Source organism: Agelaius phoeniceus, chromosome 4 (genome assembly GCF_051311805.1).
Source record: "Agelaius phoeniceus isolate bAgePho1 chromosome 4, bAgePho1.hap1, whole genome shotgun sequence".
In the NCBI taxonomy this organism is placed as follows: Eukaryota; Metazoa; Chordata; class Aves; order Passeriformes; family Icteridae; genus Agelaius; species Agelaius phoeniceus.
Window position 1 is genome coordinate 13,928,268 of NC_135268.1, and position 17,794 is coordinate 13,946,061.

At 48.3% G+C, this 17,794-nt stretch overlaps 1 long non-coding RNA gene across 5 annotated transcripts in view; it reads left to right on the forward strand.

Moving 5' to 3' along the window:
• LOC143693929 (uncharacterized) overlaps positions 1 to 17,794 on the forward strand; it is a 107,932-nt gene that overhangs the window by 21,564 nt on the left and 68,574 nt on the right. For 4 of the 5 annotated variants that reach the window (XR_013181984.1, XR_013181986.1, XR_013181985.1 and 1 more), the window contains exon 1: positions 6,990 to 7,339. The exons of the other annotated variant lie outside the window; for it this stretch is intronic. This is a non-coding gene — a long non-coding RNA (uncharacterized LOC143693929). Of the gene's footprint in view, positions 1 to 6,989; positions 7,340 to 17,794 lie in introns of those variants that run through there. 5 annotated transcript variants of the gene reach the window in all.

The window sequence follows — 17,794 nt, forward strand, 5'->3', positions numbered from 1 at the left end:
TTGGTGTCCGCCTCCGAGCATTGCAGAGGCTTTGAGCTGATGGAAAAAGAATATTGTGATTAACAAGTGCTTACTATGTGCCATTTTTTCTACCTTCCAGCTCACCTGAGATCGTGAAGATCAAACTGAAAAGGTTACAGAGACAATCCCTTCTTTCTTTCTGTCATTCTTTCTTTCTTTTTTTCTTGGCATGGCATGGCATTATGGCTGTCATTCATGCAGTGGTAGATAAACTTAGTATCAAGGCTGTAAGATCAGTGAGGCACAACCTCCAGGGCCATCATTCCTCTGTAGAATGAAGCTGAGGTTCTTCTTGTCTCAGCTCAAACCTCAACTTTTTGGCGTGATTAGTACATGTTCCTTGTTGTTAAAATCTGTGGGTTACCAGCAAGGAAGCCAGCCCAAGGCACTCTGGATCCACACCTTCTGTGATTGTATTGAAATGCCTTTAGGACAAAACTAGTTATTTTCTAAGAAGCATCTCTGAAAATAGTAGTTGAGGAAAAAATTAAAATGATGTGCCCTTGAATGGAAGAGATGAGTAAGGAGTTCTGCCTAGATGCAGGGTCTTTCTGTAGGGTCATGCCATTCTGTCTCTGGCTTCCCATGAAGAGCAGGATCCCTTGGCACCAAAGTTAGGGAGTGTTTCCTTTACAGTATCCATCATGGTCTGTGTGTGTGGAATATTGAGGAAGGAGGGGCATCTCCAAAGACATCACTAATGAAAATATTCGTTCTAAGTGAGAGAAAGGGTTCTAATCAGTCTGCCTCATTTTAGGTTATTAATGTAATTGAAAACACAGTCTACCTAAATCATGCAAATTATATGCAGGGTGAGGATTTTTTTCTGCTATCATAATGATAATCTAAATAAAATGTGGGTTGTAAGTGGAGTTGTGAAAGACTGGATCTGAGATTAATATGAAATGCAAAGATTAAAAAAAGATGCGCGTAGTGCAGAGCTGCAACTCTGCTTTTATGACATTTGAAACCCTGATTTATGACCATTGTAACCAGGTTTTTAACTGTATGGAAAATGGAATGAGGTTAAACTTCTTCCTATTAGCATTAGAGTTACAATCACAACACATTACAATGGACTAATAAATGTGACTTTTTGAGTAATGAAATTGCCATCAAGGCCCTGTTAAGTGAAATGAGGTTGTAATTGGAGTTGGGCTGTATAGGGATGGGCAGAGGCTACCAGAGCACCCACAGCATGCCAGACACCACGGGCATTCCTGGCTCCAGTCTCTACCTATGGAGTGCTTCCTTAATACCTGAGAACACCTAGATCTGCCAATGACTCCCATGGAGCCAGAGCAGCCTGGAATCATTGTTCCAAGTTGTCTAGGATCTTCTGGGAAGTGGATATAGATTGTGTGTTAAGAGGCCCAGGACAGAGCCTAGCAATATCTCTGTGCCATAGGCAGATTTTGGGTTCTCACCACATTGGATTGGGTTTCAGATTTTATTCCTGCAGGGAAAGGGGCTGAATTGTCAGAGTGGGGATCAGGTGTCCTGCAGCAACTGGAAGTCCCTGAAAATACCTATGGCTTAAACAGAAATAACTCCCGGTCCATTCTTGAGCAGCTCCAGCACAAGGCATCATGGAGTACCATGGTAAGCTCCCTGCGTTTCCCTACTGTGTCCTGTGGTTGGAGCTTTGAGGGACACAGGAGGTGTCCAGGACCTCAGGGATGGAGTGCTGCAGGTGCCCACAGCACCTGTAATTCCATCACAGCCTCTGTAAGGAAGTGTCCACAAATATCCATGTAAGAGGATCCATTCTGTGGCTGTTCAGGGACACAGGTATCAATTCCCATGCATGTCTGTGTATGGGAAGTGATCTGAAATGCTGGAGAGTGCAAAGGGACATTTGTCCTGGGAACAGCAGAGACCTGGCACCATCTGACAACAGGGTCCTGCTTGGTGAAGGTCTGTAGGCACACAGGTTGTGGAATTGGGAGTGGGGCTGCTGCTGAGCCTCATCCCCAATGGGCTCCAGCTGTGAGCAGCAGGTGAACCTTGTTGAAGGTAACAAGCCATGGAGTGCCCAGGAGCACTGACCAATCACCACAGGGAACAGAGGGTGCATAGATGCAGTGCATGAACATGAGGGTATAAAAAGTGGGGCTAAAGAACAAGGAGGATAGATGACTGCAGCCTTCTGAAGCGACATGATGTTATTCTGTATGGGTTGAAGCTTTCTGAGATCCTATGGTGACAGTGTTTATGATGGCCATCCCGACTGCGGCATATGCTGTGACAAAGGTCTTGGTTCCTGTTCCTTCCCTTATTGTGACCATAGCTCTGGCCTGCTCCATGCTGGGTTGCCCAGGTGAGAAGGGAATGAGGGAAGGCTGGTTGCGTTCTAAGTCATCCCTGGATTTTTTCCCAATTTTCCATGGCTGGATGTAGTGGAATCAGACCATTAGATGGTGGTGGCCTGTTGTGTTCAGCCAGCCCTTGAGCAGATAAAAAATTAATTAGATGTCAGTTACAATTTTCACAGGTAATTACATTAATTCTGATACATTTTCTCAGTCTTTGTCCCAGGATGTCTCACAGTGGGTGCATAGCTTGGTACCAGGCAGGGATGACTTAGCTTGGAAAAGGGCTCTGCCAAGCTCTGTCCAGCAGAACCCGGGTCCCCTGGGGGTGTGAGAGGCAGAGAGGCAGAGTCTTGTCATCATAAACCATAGAGTCACTGCTCTCGTGCCTGGACTGTCACCGTGGCCTTTTCCATGGGCCCTGGTTGCTAACCCCTGGTGTTCTGACAGTACTTTGCATCCAGGCAAGCACAAACCACCCCCAGCTCTGACACAAGCCTGGCACTGCCATGGTAACGCAGCAAGCCCCAGCTCCTCGGGAAGATGCAGACTGTTATCGCTTGTGCTTGAATGGGACTGAGCTCAAAGCAGAGCACTGACAAACTTCACGGGAAGCATCAGATGGAATTTAGTAGTCCAGGCAGCTAAGATTTCAGCATGTGAAATAGAGATTTAATGAGAATAAGGTACTTAGCTGGACAAAAAAGGAAATACTCTGGCAAATAAGGGGTTTAAGGCCATGAAGACTTGTCTGCCCTTGCTGGCGGCTGTGCTGGTATGGATTCTGTCTGGTTTTTCTCAGAGACTCACCCTATCCGCAGCTGTAGTTTAGGACGTGACCAAGGGTATTCCAAATTAATTTCTTCAGGAGCATTTCTTTGTGTGCACCAGATATTGCTCTTTGGACTAATGTCATGGCTTCTGTTGTGGAGGGAGGCTGCTTCCACATGGCTTCTCTCCTTTTAAAAATGTCTTCACTACAAGGTGTTTGAAGGTTATGAATAAAATGTAACCCAAATTGTTTTCATATACAGATCTGCCTGGCTGCATTGATGTCAGTGCTGCTGGTCCAGCCTGCTGGGCACTGCATCCCTCACAGTGGAGCCACAACTTAGCTCCCAGAAAAGATTTGCCTCCAGGATTTCATTGTATTCCTAATTCTTTCCCCCAGGAGCCCTGTGGTGAGGAGTGGTGTCACACTGCACTGGATGGCCGGCCAGGCCTGGGAAAAGGCTACGGGAGCATGTGGAGAATGAAGAGTAGCATGTAACATCCCCAGCTCCTTAGAGGTCTTTCCAGGAAAATAAATATCTAACCCTGAGTTACAGGGAGGAGCAGCACATTGCTGTCCCTGTCTTACATGTGCCAGTAGTTTCACTGTCCCCCAATTAACAGCAAAGACACTACATTTCCTCCCAGCTTGGCCCCCTTTAATTCCCACACTGGCTCCCATTATGTTAGGAAGAGCTGAATTGAATTCTAGTGCAAGGAATTATTCCTGCCATGGAGGGTGGACTTCATTCTGCAGTTTGTCCTTGCTGCATGGCACTGTGTCATCCTCGGCTATAATGAGCTTCTAGGATTCATGGATGCATCTGAGGGTCACAGACCTGGGGGACTCTGGCTCCATCAGAGGCGGAGGATGTTGGGTTTGTGTCTCTCCTGTTTTTTTTTTTTTCCTAGATGTTGGGGTTCCTGAGGGTTGTGTAACACTCATCAGGACTGAACTTCTGACTTATTAGAATCAAAGGAAGTGGTTTGATCCACTGCTGCTGTTTGGTGCTCATCTCTGTGTCCCTTCCCTGGGTTTTTCTGAATAAATGTCTTTTACAGGCATGTCAGAAATGAGCATTTTATGGGTAATCATTTTGATATCTCCATCAGACTATTGGTACCCTGTTTCCATCCCTATGGACAACCCCTAAATGGTGGTTTGTTTGGTTTTTTCAGAAATGCTATTAATTTACTTTGCAGTTGCCCTTCTAGATCAGCATCAGGATGCTAAATTAGATCTGACCATACAGAGATTTTGTTTAACCCTTTTGCTCTCTGTTTTCTCCATGAACACAAGCCAGTGCAGTTGGTGCCCTGTGTTCACATGGGGCTGGCTGTTTTATGGGGAGCAAGGCAGGTATCTTACATAAACCAGAACCTCCTCTCCCTGCCTTTGCGTGTTACAGAGCAAATGGCCCACGCACCTGACAAAATTGTGCTGTTTATTTGCAAACACAGTCACTTCCTGTCCAGAACCTGGTGGTACCGAGGGTCAAAGGGAGATGGTTCTCTGTAGCTGTATTTCCCCTGGACAGATGCAGAAGTGAACTTCTGAAGCAGGATGGCACTTGGTGCCCCTTCCCCCTGTGGCCCAGACTGGCCAGGACAGCATGGCACTCACTGCACACAGGCAGGAGGAGCAGGCTTTGTGTGCTCCTGGGCTTCTCCTGGCACCCCCTGTGGCACCCTTGCTGCCTCCCCGACTTGGCTGCTGCCGCTGCTCTTGCTGGAGGTCACTGCTGGCTGCTGAGCCTGGCTCTTTGTCACTTCCACTCTCCAGGCAGAGCCTGATGCACTGCTCACAAGGAGCAGCCTCTCCTGACAGCCAAGCTCGCTGTGCTGCTCCCTCTGGACAGGTGATTGATTCCTCTGTAATAGTCTTAAATGGGAGCTGTATTGGGATCCAGGACCGTCTCCAGATCAGAGAGACAAGGTCTTTAGCAGTAATTGGGCCACCCTGTGTCAGGTGAACTGCCCTGATTATGGGCCAAATGCAGATGTCACTTGGTGTCACTGTTGGTGGGGACGAGCGTGGCCGTGAGAGCGTCGCCGGTTTGTGGCACAGGTTCCAACCCCACGCCTGGGAGAGCAGATCGTGCCAGCAGTGCTGAAATCATCTCTTGTGACACCACTGGTCACAGATTATCAGAGCTCATAGGCAGCAATGTGGGCATTTTTTTGTCGTATGTTAATATCCAGCTGTGCTCTGAAAGGTGTGGGGCCTCCTGGATTCCTTGTTCCGGTGGTTCTGCCTGTGGAGGAGCCTGACAGGTGCTCTGGTGACAGCCCTGGCCTGGGTCTCACACAGCCACACTGCAGTTGAATGTACAGCAGCTTTTTAATGGTATTTATCCTTTAAATAAGTGTTCCGCTAATTGATAAGTGACAACAAGAGGACACTGTGAGGTGGAAGCAGTGCTGACACTGGGAGAGGTGCTGGTTTTCAGGAATAGTGGCTTTGCAGGGTTTTGGGGTTGGGTCTGCACCAAGGACATGTCCCTGTAGCCCTTTGCTGCAGCCCTGTGGGATGTGCTGCTGTAGAAACCTTCCCAGATGTCTTTGTCCAAGACACCTGAGCTGGCTGTCACCCTGGCTGGCTGAATTTGGGTCGATCTGTGTGTACAGGAGTGTAGTTAGTTCTGCATGTATGCAGAGTGACATAAATTCATCATGTTATCTCATATACCAGTCTAAGGAATAAAGTTTTCTGGCTTCTCTGGTGGGTGCTGATGGTCACTGTAGAATCTTACTACAGTCAGTCTAGGCTGAAATCCTGGGACTGATGAACTTTCTTCCCTTTGATCCCAGGATAGTCCTAAAATCCTGCTTTGTTTTTCTTATCTAAAAGTCTTCTGGCCCAGAAGTAAAACACCTGACTCATGGAAATAGAGAGCTCTGGGCTTCGGTGTGATGATGTACCCCAAGCAGATCTGTGGGGTTTAAGTGGTTGGTTATGGCATGATGATAACTATTTATACAGAGGTTTATAAATGTATTTTAGTAGTTAGGTCCCAGGAGCTGCCCTCCCCTGGTTCATCCATTCAAAAAATAAATCCTCTTGGTTTCAGCTTTCCAGGAAAGTGCTCAGTGATCCTTACCTGCTCCTGCCCTACCCCTTTTCCTTGTTGTTTGCCCACTGCATCACCCCCTTATCCTTTGTTATCCACACTGCTCTCTCTTCTCTGGATCCAGCCACCAAGGTCTCGCAGGGCTTGCCTGCTGCACATGCTGCACACACTCAGATGGATGTAGGAGCTATTTACTCCCATTATTCCTTTGCCAGTTGTGGTGATTTTTTCAGCTCCTCTCATGGCTGACAGGCCGAGCCTCTGTCAGTTCAGGAATGTGACATAGATAGTGCAAATGGCACTAATGAGGGGAAGTCCTCATCAGCTGGAGCTCTGATTCTCTCTGGTCACTTGTTCTTGTTCCTTGGGCTGTAGGCAAGGCCAGTAAGTAAAATATACCTTGGAGACAGGTTTTGCTGTGCCATGGCTGGCATTCCAAGTGCTTCCCTCTGAGGCCTGGGAGCACTCTCCCAGCTGCAGCACCGGGTGGGCAGCAGGCTCCCAGTGAGCACACGTGCTGCTCTGGGCATTCTTGGCACCCTCCCCAGGCCCTGTCTGCCCTTCCCAGTGGCAGCAGGCTCTGGGGCACCCGAGTAATCCTCTTGAGCAGACAGACACCTGATCAGCAGGTCCAGGGGGTTTTTATGCAGGCTTATATCCCATGAAATCTCCCAGTTTTACTTTAATTGCTGTTGGCAACATGTGGTCTCTGATAAAAAACATATTTTCTGTCGAGATTGCATTCATCAGTTGGGCTAATTTTTCCTGGCCCTCCACCCATCAGAGCTTCTTTGGAAAGGGAAACAGCAGCTTGTGGGTTAGCGGATGCCAGGCAACTGAACAAAAAGAGAGTGAGAGGGGGAAAAGCAGCTCTGTGCCTGCTGCAGAGCGTTTGCACAGAAAGCCCTGGAAGGGTTCCTCTTGCCCGGAGCCCTGCCGATCCAGTGCATGCTCGGGTGGCGGGATAGGGAGCATGTGGTCCGTGGGCTCCGTGGCCAGCGTGGACCTGCACTCGGAGCCCGGGAGGCCCGTCAGGAGCCGCTGCGCAGACAGCTTGCACGCCTGACACGCTGCCAGCACCAGAAGCTCGCCGGGTATTTCTGTCTTGGCAGATGCACATTCTGTTGTAAAGGTCTGTTCAGCTCGTGCCTGCCTCATTCCCAGGTAATGCTCAGCACAGCCTTGCAGCAGGATTTTGCAGCAGGGGCTTTTCCTTGACACTGGGAAAAAAGAGGGGACCTGGTGTGTGATACAGCTCTGGGTGGATTGCTGTCAGGATGTGGTTTCCCAGACGTGCAGCTCCCAGCTCTCCATGCCAGCAGCTCCCAGGCTCTTGTGGGAATGCTGTGGGTGACCCTGTGTCTCCACGTGTTTTAAAAATAAGACAAGAGGAAGAATATTTGGTGGGTAGGCACACTGCTACTTGCTGAGAATTGCTGTGTTGGCTTAAACTACCCCCTGGATTCTTGAGAACTCGCTCCAGAGGTAGCAGAAGTGGGGGGAAGAAAAGCAGTTAAAAAAAATGGATTAGCATTAGTTTTGAAGCAAAGCTGAAATGTTTGCAGGGTTTGCATGCTGGTCTCCATATGTCTCTTTTCAATTGCATGTGCTGGAAGAAAAAATGGCAACGTGTAAAGGGATCTGTTAAAATGGAGAGAGGGAAGCGCCATGTGCTCAGAGGCTGCGGGAAAGAGCAGGGACCACCCAGCCCTTCCCTTCGAGGAAAATGGATGTTGTTCTGAAGTCCCTAACTTGGGAGTAATGGCTATTGGTTTCATGTGAAGCAGCATTCCTGTGCTTTCCCATGTCTGAGGAATGGAGGAGCAGAGTATTGTAGCCGTCTGCTCCCTAGCCCTGTGCACCATCCAGACCGTTCAGTGAGGAGCTGGGAGACAAATAGCAGCCTGCTCCCTTCAGGGGATGGCTCCCACAGCCCTGCCTGCCTGTTTTTCCAATGTTTTTCATTCCTAGATGCAGACTGACTCAGCCCTGTGCTAATAAAGGCCCCTTTCTGCCCAAATGCAGTCTTCCGTCGTGTGCAGGGGATGGCAGCGCTCCTGCTGACTCTGGGGAGGGCAGGCCTGGGCCATCTGTCCCTGCCGCTCCCAGAGCCACGCACACACCACATCCCGCATATCCCTCCCACAAACCGGTGCCGCTCCTTACAGCAGTGTCTGCGGTTCCTGAATGGATTTATAATCCATCCAATACGGTACATTTGGAATGTGTTACAAAAAGGACAGATTTACAGGAGACAATCTGCCTTCATGATGATTGCATATTGTGGCATTTCTAGTCCATATGGATCAGTAAGACTTGGATAGCAGGCATTTGACCTTCAAAATCATGCAAATGTGAAACCAGACTTCCATTTTTTACAGCTGGGAAAGTCACAGTGTAGCTTCTTCATCTGATTTGGGAGGCATTGATTAAAACACAGTTTGACTTCAGAAATTACTGAGATTTTCATACTGCCTTTTTGCAAAGCCGTGGCTCTAGATCTTTCTCCCTCCTTCCTCACCCCTCCTGGCTAAGCCTGACTCATTAACGCCTGTGACTCAATTGATCATTTCAGAGAGAAGTTGCTAATTTGGAGCCACGGGCTAACTCTAAACAAGACTTTAAACCTTTTTGCTCCCGCCATAGTTAATCTGTGATAATAACTCCTGAGAGCCTCTGAAAAGGTCTGAGTGTGGCTTTCTGTCAACAGCATTAGGGAGCTGTACATTTTCTCACTGAGAAACCTTGGCCATGCCAGATCCAATCAGGATGTTGGGAGCAGCATTAGCCTCCTGGTTTGCAGAAGAGCTCCCTGGGTTGCAGAGAGGTTCTGCTGGGGCTTTAGGATGGTTTCATCTGGGCTCACAGTTCTTGTGTTGCCGTCGTGGTTTGCTGAGCTGGGCTGGGAAGGAAGGGCTCTTGGCTCTGCCCAGTTTAAGCCCCAGGTACTCAGCCTGGGCAGGGCTGCTGTGTTTGCCTGTTTTCACCACCCCTGCACCTGCAAGCTTTGTCTTGCTGGTGGCGTATCCTCACAAGAAATCCTACCCAAACTCCTTCATTGAAATCATTAGGTTTGCCCAGTTCCTCCTTTGTCAAGTTAAAAAAACCCAAACCCAAGACAGCTTATCTTTCACAGTATTTTGGCTAGAGCCTGAAGATGCAATTTACTTGTACCACATGGTTCCACAGAGCTGTCTCATGCACTCCAGAAGGAACGTGTTCGGGCTGACATGAGAAGAATCTATCCTGGCACAGGGCAAAGGGAGACCCGGAGATGCCCAAAGCATGTGTGGCTTTAATTTGTCTGATTTTCCAGTGACTCTCTGGGTTTGGATTGGTAATTCTGTGAGTTTCCTTTTTTGATGTTTTCCCCTTTTTTCGCAGTTCCTCCCTAGTCCTGATGCATCTACAGAACTTTATGCCAACTATATATGCTTCACACCCTTGTACAGGGACAGCCATGGCAGGGCTGGTTCTGCAACTTAGGAGAGAGTGTATCCAAGGCTAGGGAAAGAGGGAAGGGTTTTATGTGGTCTAGTGAAGTGTTTAAAAAAAAAATTATGTTTCTTCAGTTTTAAAATTAACTCATGGACAGAAGTTTCTGAAGTTTCAGTAATTTAGTGGCCATATGCCACAGAACTGTTTCCTGCTGTGAAATCTGTCATGGACAAAGAATTGAAAACAGAAGGAAAACCTACACTAATATCACCAGCTCTGTGGAGAAGAAAGAATGAGTCCTAGGCTCTGGACACTGGCAGTCCAAAGCAGTAATTAAAGGTCAATGTCTGCCTTTATCAGTAAAGGAGCACTTGAAGGAAATGTCTTTCCCCAGCAGAAGCAGGGGGCCCAGATATTGCTGTCAGCTGGTTGTTCCCCACAAACAGAAGCAGTGTAGTTCAGGGTACACTCTGCAGAAAGGGCAGCAATACCTAAGGCACATGTACTTCACTGGCCTAAGCAGGCCTGGGGATCTCGGCTGCTCCTTGAGCTTCCCTGACACAGTCTTGGCAAATTAAAAGGAAGAGATTCCCCCAAGACTGTGCAGACTTTATCCCAGCACTCATTTACCTGGATTTACCTTGCTTTATGTTCTTAACAACAGACTTTTCCTCTGGGTCTAAATAATTCTGACAATGAGTTGGAGAAGGTTTGGGTTGATGGGTTTTCTTTTTTTTTTCTTTCTGTGAAGTCTTTTTAGAAGAATCGACCAGGGTATGACTGGACAAAAAATAGGAAATTATAAGATTATTTTCTTCTGCATTTTCTTATTTCTGTCACATTTTGAATGGCACAATCTATTTTTTGTTGTGGATTGAAGCAAGTGGTTGTTTTTCTCCTTAGTTTTGCCTGTGAGCTGGCAAGTGCCACTATGCCGTGCTCTCTGTTCCTGCCTCCAGGGCTCCGGTCTGGCGCTGCCAGGAGGGACCGGTTTGCCTGGCACCAGGCCTGGGAAGCCTTTGCCTAGCTCATCAGCACCAGCCCCGGACAGAACAGGGAGCTGGCAGCTCCTGCTCCTCTGCACTGAGCTTCAAATGGGGGGGTAAAGCCAGGGGTGGGGAGCTGGCCTAGTCCCCCTGTGCCCCCACAGAGGGGCATTTGGGCAGGCAGTGTCTGCTTTCCCATTCTTGTGGCACCGACACATGGGTTGGGCATTCAGCTCATCATTGTGAGAGAGCAAGTAAATCAGGGCTTTTACAGGGAATATTCTGTCCTCAGCCACTCACTCTCATCGTGTCTGTTGTTATCAGCTACCACTGACTGGTAAAGCAACAGACCTTAAAGATAATGATATTTGCTGGAACGTGTTTGTCAGGCAGCCAGCTTTCCTCTTACAGCAGCTTTTATTCTCCCTAAAGCACTACTTGTGCTTAACTCCTGCTGCTCCTGCTCTCCCAGAGCTGTTCCCATTCCCACAGCCCCTGCATCAGTGTCAGCACAGCAGACCTGGCAAAGCTGGGCAGGGCTGGAGGAGTCCTGCAAACAGCCTTTCCAAAAGCTGAGGCCAAGTGGACACGCCAAGTGCTGTGTCTCATAGTCATAGGAGTTGCTGGTTGCAGTGTTTATTCAATGCACAGGTATCAGCTTTTACAGGAAGAAGTGTTTGGATACCTGATGAAATTTACTGAAACCCTGTAAACAGAAACTTAATTTTTTTCTCCCTCTCTGTCTGGGAGAATCAAATCTTTGACTTTTGTCTGCCTCTTATACACACACAGAGATCCATCTATTTTGGGGCTCTCAGCAGGCTGTGGCTCAGTCACTACCATTTTGTGTAAGGACATGGGTCAGTCACCGCCATTTTGGGGCCCTTAGCAGAGTGGGTCAGTCACTGGCAATTTGTGGCCCTCAGCAGTCTGTGGGTCGGTCACTGCCATTTTGTGGCCCTCAGCAGTCTGTGGGTCAGCAGCCACCATTTTGTAGTTCTTGGCAGGCTGTGGGGTCAGTCACAGCCATTTTGGGTTAAGCGGTGGGTCAGTCACCACCATTTTCTGGCCCTCAGCAGGCAGTGGGTCAGTCACCACCATTTTGGGGCAGGCTGTGGGTTGGCCACTGAGCAGGGGAGATGTGGAAAAGAGGCTGTGAAGATGTCAGCAATGGAACAGGGTGGGGTGTGGTGTCAGTCTCAAGCTGTAAACAGTGACAGGTACTTCAAACTGAGCACCTCCAAAATATTGTGCAGTTTCAGGTAGGTTTCTCATTTCTTAGCACATCAGGCTGTCTGCCTGTCCCCTTTTCCAGGGCACACATGTCACACTTTTTAAGCTGTCCTGTATATATGTTGTCAAGAGAGTTACTCTGCTAGGGCAGCAGTGAAATCTGATCTAGCTCTTCAATTGCAATTTTGGCTTTTGTTTCCTCTGAAAACCTGCTCTATCTCTCTCAAAGCTCTCCTCAGGCATCTAAACATTCTTCTAAGTACAGTGGAAAAGGGATTCTTTGAGAAGAGTTCCCTGGGCTGTGATTCTCTGGAGGAGTGTTGCTGGCACTGTTTTCCACACTGGTACCAGCACACGTCCAGTTGGCATCCCTCACAGTGCTGGGGAACATTGAGAGCCAGGATCGGTCTCAGGGAGAGAAACTGAGCTGCTGGTGTGGATAGAGATTAACCTTTGGGTTAGTGTAGTGTCTGGGCCATGCTAGGGAGGGAAAAAACAGTAATTTTTTTCAGTGCTTAACTCCCTTCTGCTGGGCAAAATCTACCTTGGCAAATTCTGACTACTTCTGGCTTCACAAGTGTGTGTACATTTTGGGTGGCTGAGTTTCCATGGAAATTCAGTGCACCCATCAGGTTCTGAAATGGCTCCACGTGCAGTCTGGATTTGAGAGCAATTGTTAGCTTGTCTTTTTTTTAATGCCACCTTTTGATAGAATTGGCCCATTCTCCTTGTAAGTTATGGAGGAGCAGTTTGCTAAGTAAGCAGACTCCAGAAGTACCTGCCCTCCACACAGGTACATTTACAGGCGTTGTAGAAGTCACTGTGGGAGAAGCTGCAGGACTTCAGAGTTGGTAATGGGGACACTTCCAAGTGTTCATGTCTGTTTCTGAATAGCTTCAGAGGAGCTGTTTGGTTCCAGTGTGTGAATTATCTGCATTTTTAGAAGAACCTTAGTATATATTTATGTAATCTGCCTTTTAACAAATCCTTAATTTTGTATTTATGTGACAGATCATAACAGCACCAAAGGAGCCATTTTTTTATTGTCTGCTTTGTCACTCCTAGTAGACTTCCATGAGGGATATTTTCCTGCTTCAGGTTGGTGTTTGTGCCTCTGAAAGTCAAGGGACCAGCAGTGAGGCTCTCAGCACAGTCAAGACCACTACACCAAAGCTGGGCAGGGAAGGGCTCCTCCTCCTCCTCTCCCTGGCTGTGCAAAGCTGCTGTGCAGGCAGATGGGGTGTCTTGAACCAGCCCTTGCTGCTGGGTTGGGTTTGAGATGTCTGAGCTGTTCTGCTGGAGCCTGGGCAGGGCTGGGGCTGTGTCACTGTGCGTTAAAGCCCATCCTGCGAAGACCCCCCTTCCCAGGCCTCATTCCCTGTTCTCCTGCCTATTACCTCCTAAGCATTGTAATAACTCGGGTAAACTGCCGGGACAACAACGCCGTCTGGAGATCCTGCATCTGCCTGCCTTAATCAGCTTCCTCCCTTGAACAAGAATTTAAATAATGAGTCAATTAATGTTCTCAAATGCCAATGAGATGCAGAAGAGATGGGTGGAGGTGGGAGCAGTGTGAGCTGTTCCAGCACTGGATTTTATGAGGAGTCACACACTAGAGCAGCCAGTTGATCATGTGTCCCACACAGATGTGCCCACCTGGCACTGCTCCTGCTCCCCATGCCTGGCTCAACAGAAAAGGCCCCTTTTCCACAGGACTGTGCACCTTTCTGCACAGGGCAGATTTATCAAACACCCACAGGCAGCCAGATGGTCTTTCCATAGGGCCTAGTAGCTTTGTTTACTAATGGGGGCCTTAAAAACGCAAAAGAAAGCCCAACCTCAATCTCCTTCCTTCATACTGAGGATCATTTAATTCATCCCTGCAACCTGCACAGATTATTTTGGCAAGCACCTAATCTCTTGATTGTTGCTTTGACTTCACCTGTGCTCAGGCAGCACTTGAACTCTTCTTACCACATTTTGCTTATTCTGAACAGTAGCAATAATTAATAATAACTAAATTAGCACCATAACTTGTGAGATTTCCTTTTATTTCACAAACTAAATGCAGGCTGGTAGGGCTGAGAAGGGATCTGATCTATAAAAATGGCTGGAAGGAAAACAATGGTTCCTAAATGTTAGGTATTAACATTTCAGTTCCTCCTCTGCCTCTCTTCTCCACAAAAATAATTTTGGTTGCTTTTCGTCCTGCAGATGACTTACATAATTTGTAATCCTATCTTGAGCAGAACCAGACAGGTAGTGTGGAGCACATGTTGCCTGTGTTCCTCTGACTCACTGTTTTGTTATTGCTGTAGCAGTGCCTGATGGGGCCAAGTAATGTCCTTAATGTCGTGAATGCTGGAGCTGTACCAGCTGTAAACACTGCTGGAGCGCCCCGTGGCTGGGGAGATTTGCCATTCCTACAGAAGAGAGGATGGCTGTTCCCTTGCCTTTGGTGGCAGCCTCCCGTGCTGGATGAGCCTGACATCATCCTTGCTTGTGACAGGAGCAGGAGCTGCATGAGCACGTGGTGCACAGGGGTGAGCCACATTTTTGTCAGTAGTTCCTGTTGACCCCCAAAAGGAGTCTGCTGGTGGGGTGCTGTTAAATCTGAAACCTCCTTCACCCTTCTGTCTGTGCATAGACACTGGCTAAAGGCTGTTTTAGGAAGCATGGAGGTAAAGGCCAGGGGATGGAGCTGTGCATCGTGACTGCTTCATCAGGTCCCAGCAAACCTCCCCTTCAATTATTCCTCTGCTGGTGAGTTAGAGAAGCCCAGTGCAGAGTTATTCCACCTGACAGCAGCAGCAGAGCATCCAGGTAAATAAAGATCACAGCCTGGTTGAGAAATGAAGTTGGACCTCAGTCAGATCTAATCAGGGTTAGCTCACCTAGAAACTTACCTGTCAGCGTGTGCTGGACTCGGATACTTTCCCTTCTCCTGGTGAGTTGTGAACAAGGATGTGAGGCTTTGGTGGGGGCTAGGATGAGGATTTGCTGCCGTGCAGAGTTGCAATGGGGCCAGTCCCTTCAGAGGAGTCCCTCCCTGGGTCTGTGGGAGAAACAGGGACACACCAGGGCCTCCAGCATTTGAGTTTTTTGGTATCCAATGGCTTGTGAAAGCACAGACCTTGCCAGCTTCCTCTCTAGTAAGTAACAACCTGTATGTGGAACACATTATCCCTGTCTGTCAGGAGCCCTGCCTAATTGCAATGGGAAATGTAATGTTATCCTTTAACTTCACATTTATGAAGCAATTTGCAGTGGAAATGGGGACTGTGTGATGGCCTTTCAGAAAGGAGCTGCAGAGCTGGAAAACACACACAATTTAATAAATGACACATCCAATTGTGAGGCAGAGGAGGAGCACTGGTTAAATATTCCCTCGTTTTCTTGCCCTGTGTGTGGAATATGCTGCAGTGGAATAGGCATCAGTTGTTACTGCAGCGTTTGAACTCATAGGGCAGGTGAAGCCTGGGTGCTACAGCAGCTCTGCCAGGGAGCCTGGTGACAGCAAAGAGAGGCAAATTGCTCTGGCTTGGATATTTGTGTTTGGTCTGAAACATGTTCAAAGCATGCAGGGCTTGCTTCTAGAGTAGATTAGAATGTAATGAACTCCTGATGAAGGCTAGAGGAGCCAAGCATGCCCACAGGTTGGTCAGGCTGCCCCAAGGCTGTGAGCTGGGCTCTGTGCTCTGCAGTGGGAGCATGGAGCTCGTCTACGATTTCCAGTACCACTTCCTGAGCAGAAAGTGCCAGATGGATTTCCTGCAGTTAGGTAAAGTAGGTGTTTACTCAGGTTCTGGTCGGCAGAGACAGGGGCTGGACAGGCTGGGAGTCCAGAGAGCATCTGCAGGGTTGATGACCTGTTAACATTTGTGCCCTCACGCTTTGTCCATGTTTTCCATCCTGCTCAGTATTTCCCATTAAAGGGGAGTTGGACATCGCTGTGAAACTGCCAGTGACTGAATATAGATATGTGGTGCTTTTCTCTCACCTGTCTGTTTCACCCTCACAGTGGCTCAGCTTTCGCTGCCTCCCCTGCTTATCTCAATAATTTGTGAATTATTTGAGACTTTCAGAAATGCACTTTGCATAGCCAGTAGCCAGAGGTGTTATTTCTACCAGGATAGATTTTCTGTCTCTTTTTCCCCTTTGTCTCCATGTGTCATTCCAAGGCAGAGTGAGTGATACACTGTGCCACAGCTCGGTGGATTAGTCACTGACCTTTTGCTGGGGGATTCTCTTTGATGTAGCCTCAGTTCACAATGGAAGTGCAGCCGCTTCTGTGCCCGCCAGTGAGTGTGGGAGCTGGCAGGCTCCTGATGAGTTTCCATGTACCCTTCTGGGAATCTCTGCTCTTTATCTATGGCCTTGGGTCCACATTTTTACTAAGTGTTGGGGTTGCTGAGGCAGGGCGAGTGCAGGAGGCTGCTGCTGGGAATGTTGAGAGGGGAGGGACTGGTTCGGTTAGGACTTACTGAGCCCTGCTGCTCTGCTTTGGTCACTGGCACTGCACTGCCAGTGGCAGGCCAGAGCACTGGGCTGCACATGACAAGGTGTTTCTCTGCAGCTACAAGTCCTGCTGCCAGGGGATCTGAGTGTCTTTTCAGGTGTAAGAGAACAACTCAGATACAATCAGAATAACCTGCCTTATCATGCAGCTTTTCTTTCCTTCCTTCAGAGGCTTAAGATAAACCCTTGGAAGAAGTAAACATGAAAGCCATGTTCTTGAATGCAGGCTTAGGGGCTGTTGCTGTGCTTGTGTGGCATTTCCATTGTTTTGTCACTGCAAAGGAATGTGTGGAAAAATCCACTTGTTTACTTGAAGACAAGTGAAAAAGTTGGTACAAGTTCCCTGTGGGATTTGAGGAGAAGAAAGGAGAGCTATAGTGGAGAACTTGTTGCCGGAAGGTGGGCCTCCATCACTAAACCAAAGTCTTGTGCTCCAGAGTGTCCCTGTTGCAGTGCAGGACAGGCCAGTGCTGGGCTGCACTCCCACAGCATTAGGGCAGGAGGCATGGAATTCATGTGAGCTTGATGGGGAAGGCAGACATGGAGAGTGGCATGGGGCTGCTTGGACTGCTGCCTTTGTGCAGTGTCACTGGGGTCCTGGAAACCAGAAACAAGCCCAGCAGCATCTGCAGGAGTCTTTAAGGAGAAGCTTTCTGTTTCCTGTTGAAGTACAGCAGAAATTGGATGCAAGCTTCCTGGCCTTTTCTTCAGAATGGTTTGTGAATGATGTGTTCCTGTGGCTGTCCAATGCATTGTTAATTAGCCATATATATCCATAATGACATGTGCAAAAGCTTTTTGTGAATTGTAAATACACCTCTCACTGGCTGCCTAAGTCACACAGGCGTTTTGCAAATATCTCCCAAAATAATTTCTGAGCATCTCTTCCAAAGGGACGTTGAACATGGGATTTGCTCCCTTTGAGGAGGAGCTGCTGGAACTGTGATTTATGGACTGTGCCTCCTGAAGTCCAGGGATCAGGAACACACTTGAGAGGTGGAAGGACAGGAGCAGAGGGCTGGCCTGACCATCAGGTACATTAATGGAGGGCAGTCTGTCATGTCACTAATGATGGCAGTGGCACTTCATTATGCTGCTGTAGTACCTGTAGCTGGTGCTGAGGGAGGAGATGCTCTTTGATGTGTCAGTGTAACCTCTGTGCCACAATGCTCTCAGGATACCTCACTTAGCTGAGAACACAGGATTTTCCCCTGAGTATTGGTCCTCCCTTCACTGATTTGGGTTGGGTTTTCTGTTACCCTTGTGGCTTAGACAATTGCAGGTATTAAAGGGCCATTCAATGAGGTTCAGCTAGCTGGAGGGGCCTTTGGAAAACTGGGACAAGCAAGAGGAAGCTGGGAGTCCCTGTCAGCTGGCCGCAGCACAGACTGCAGAGCCAGTGAGTTTCTCTACTGGTGGAAGAGGTTGCATGGCATCAGGAACC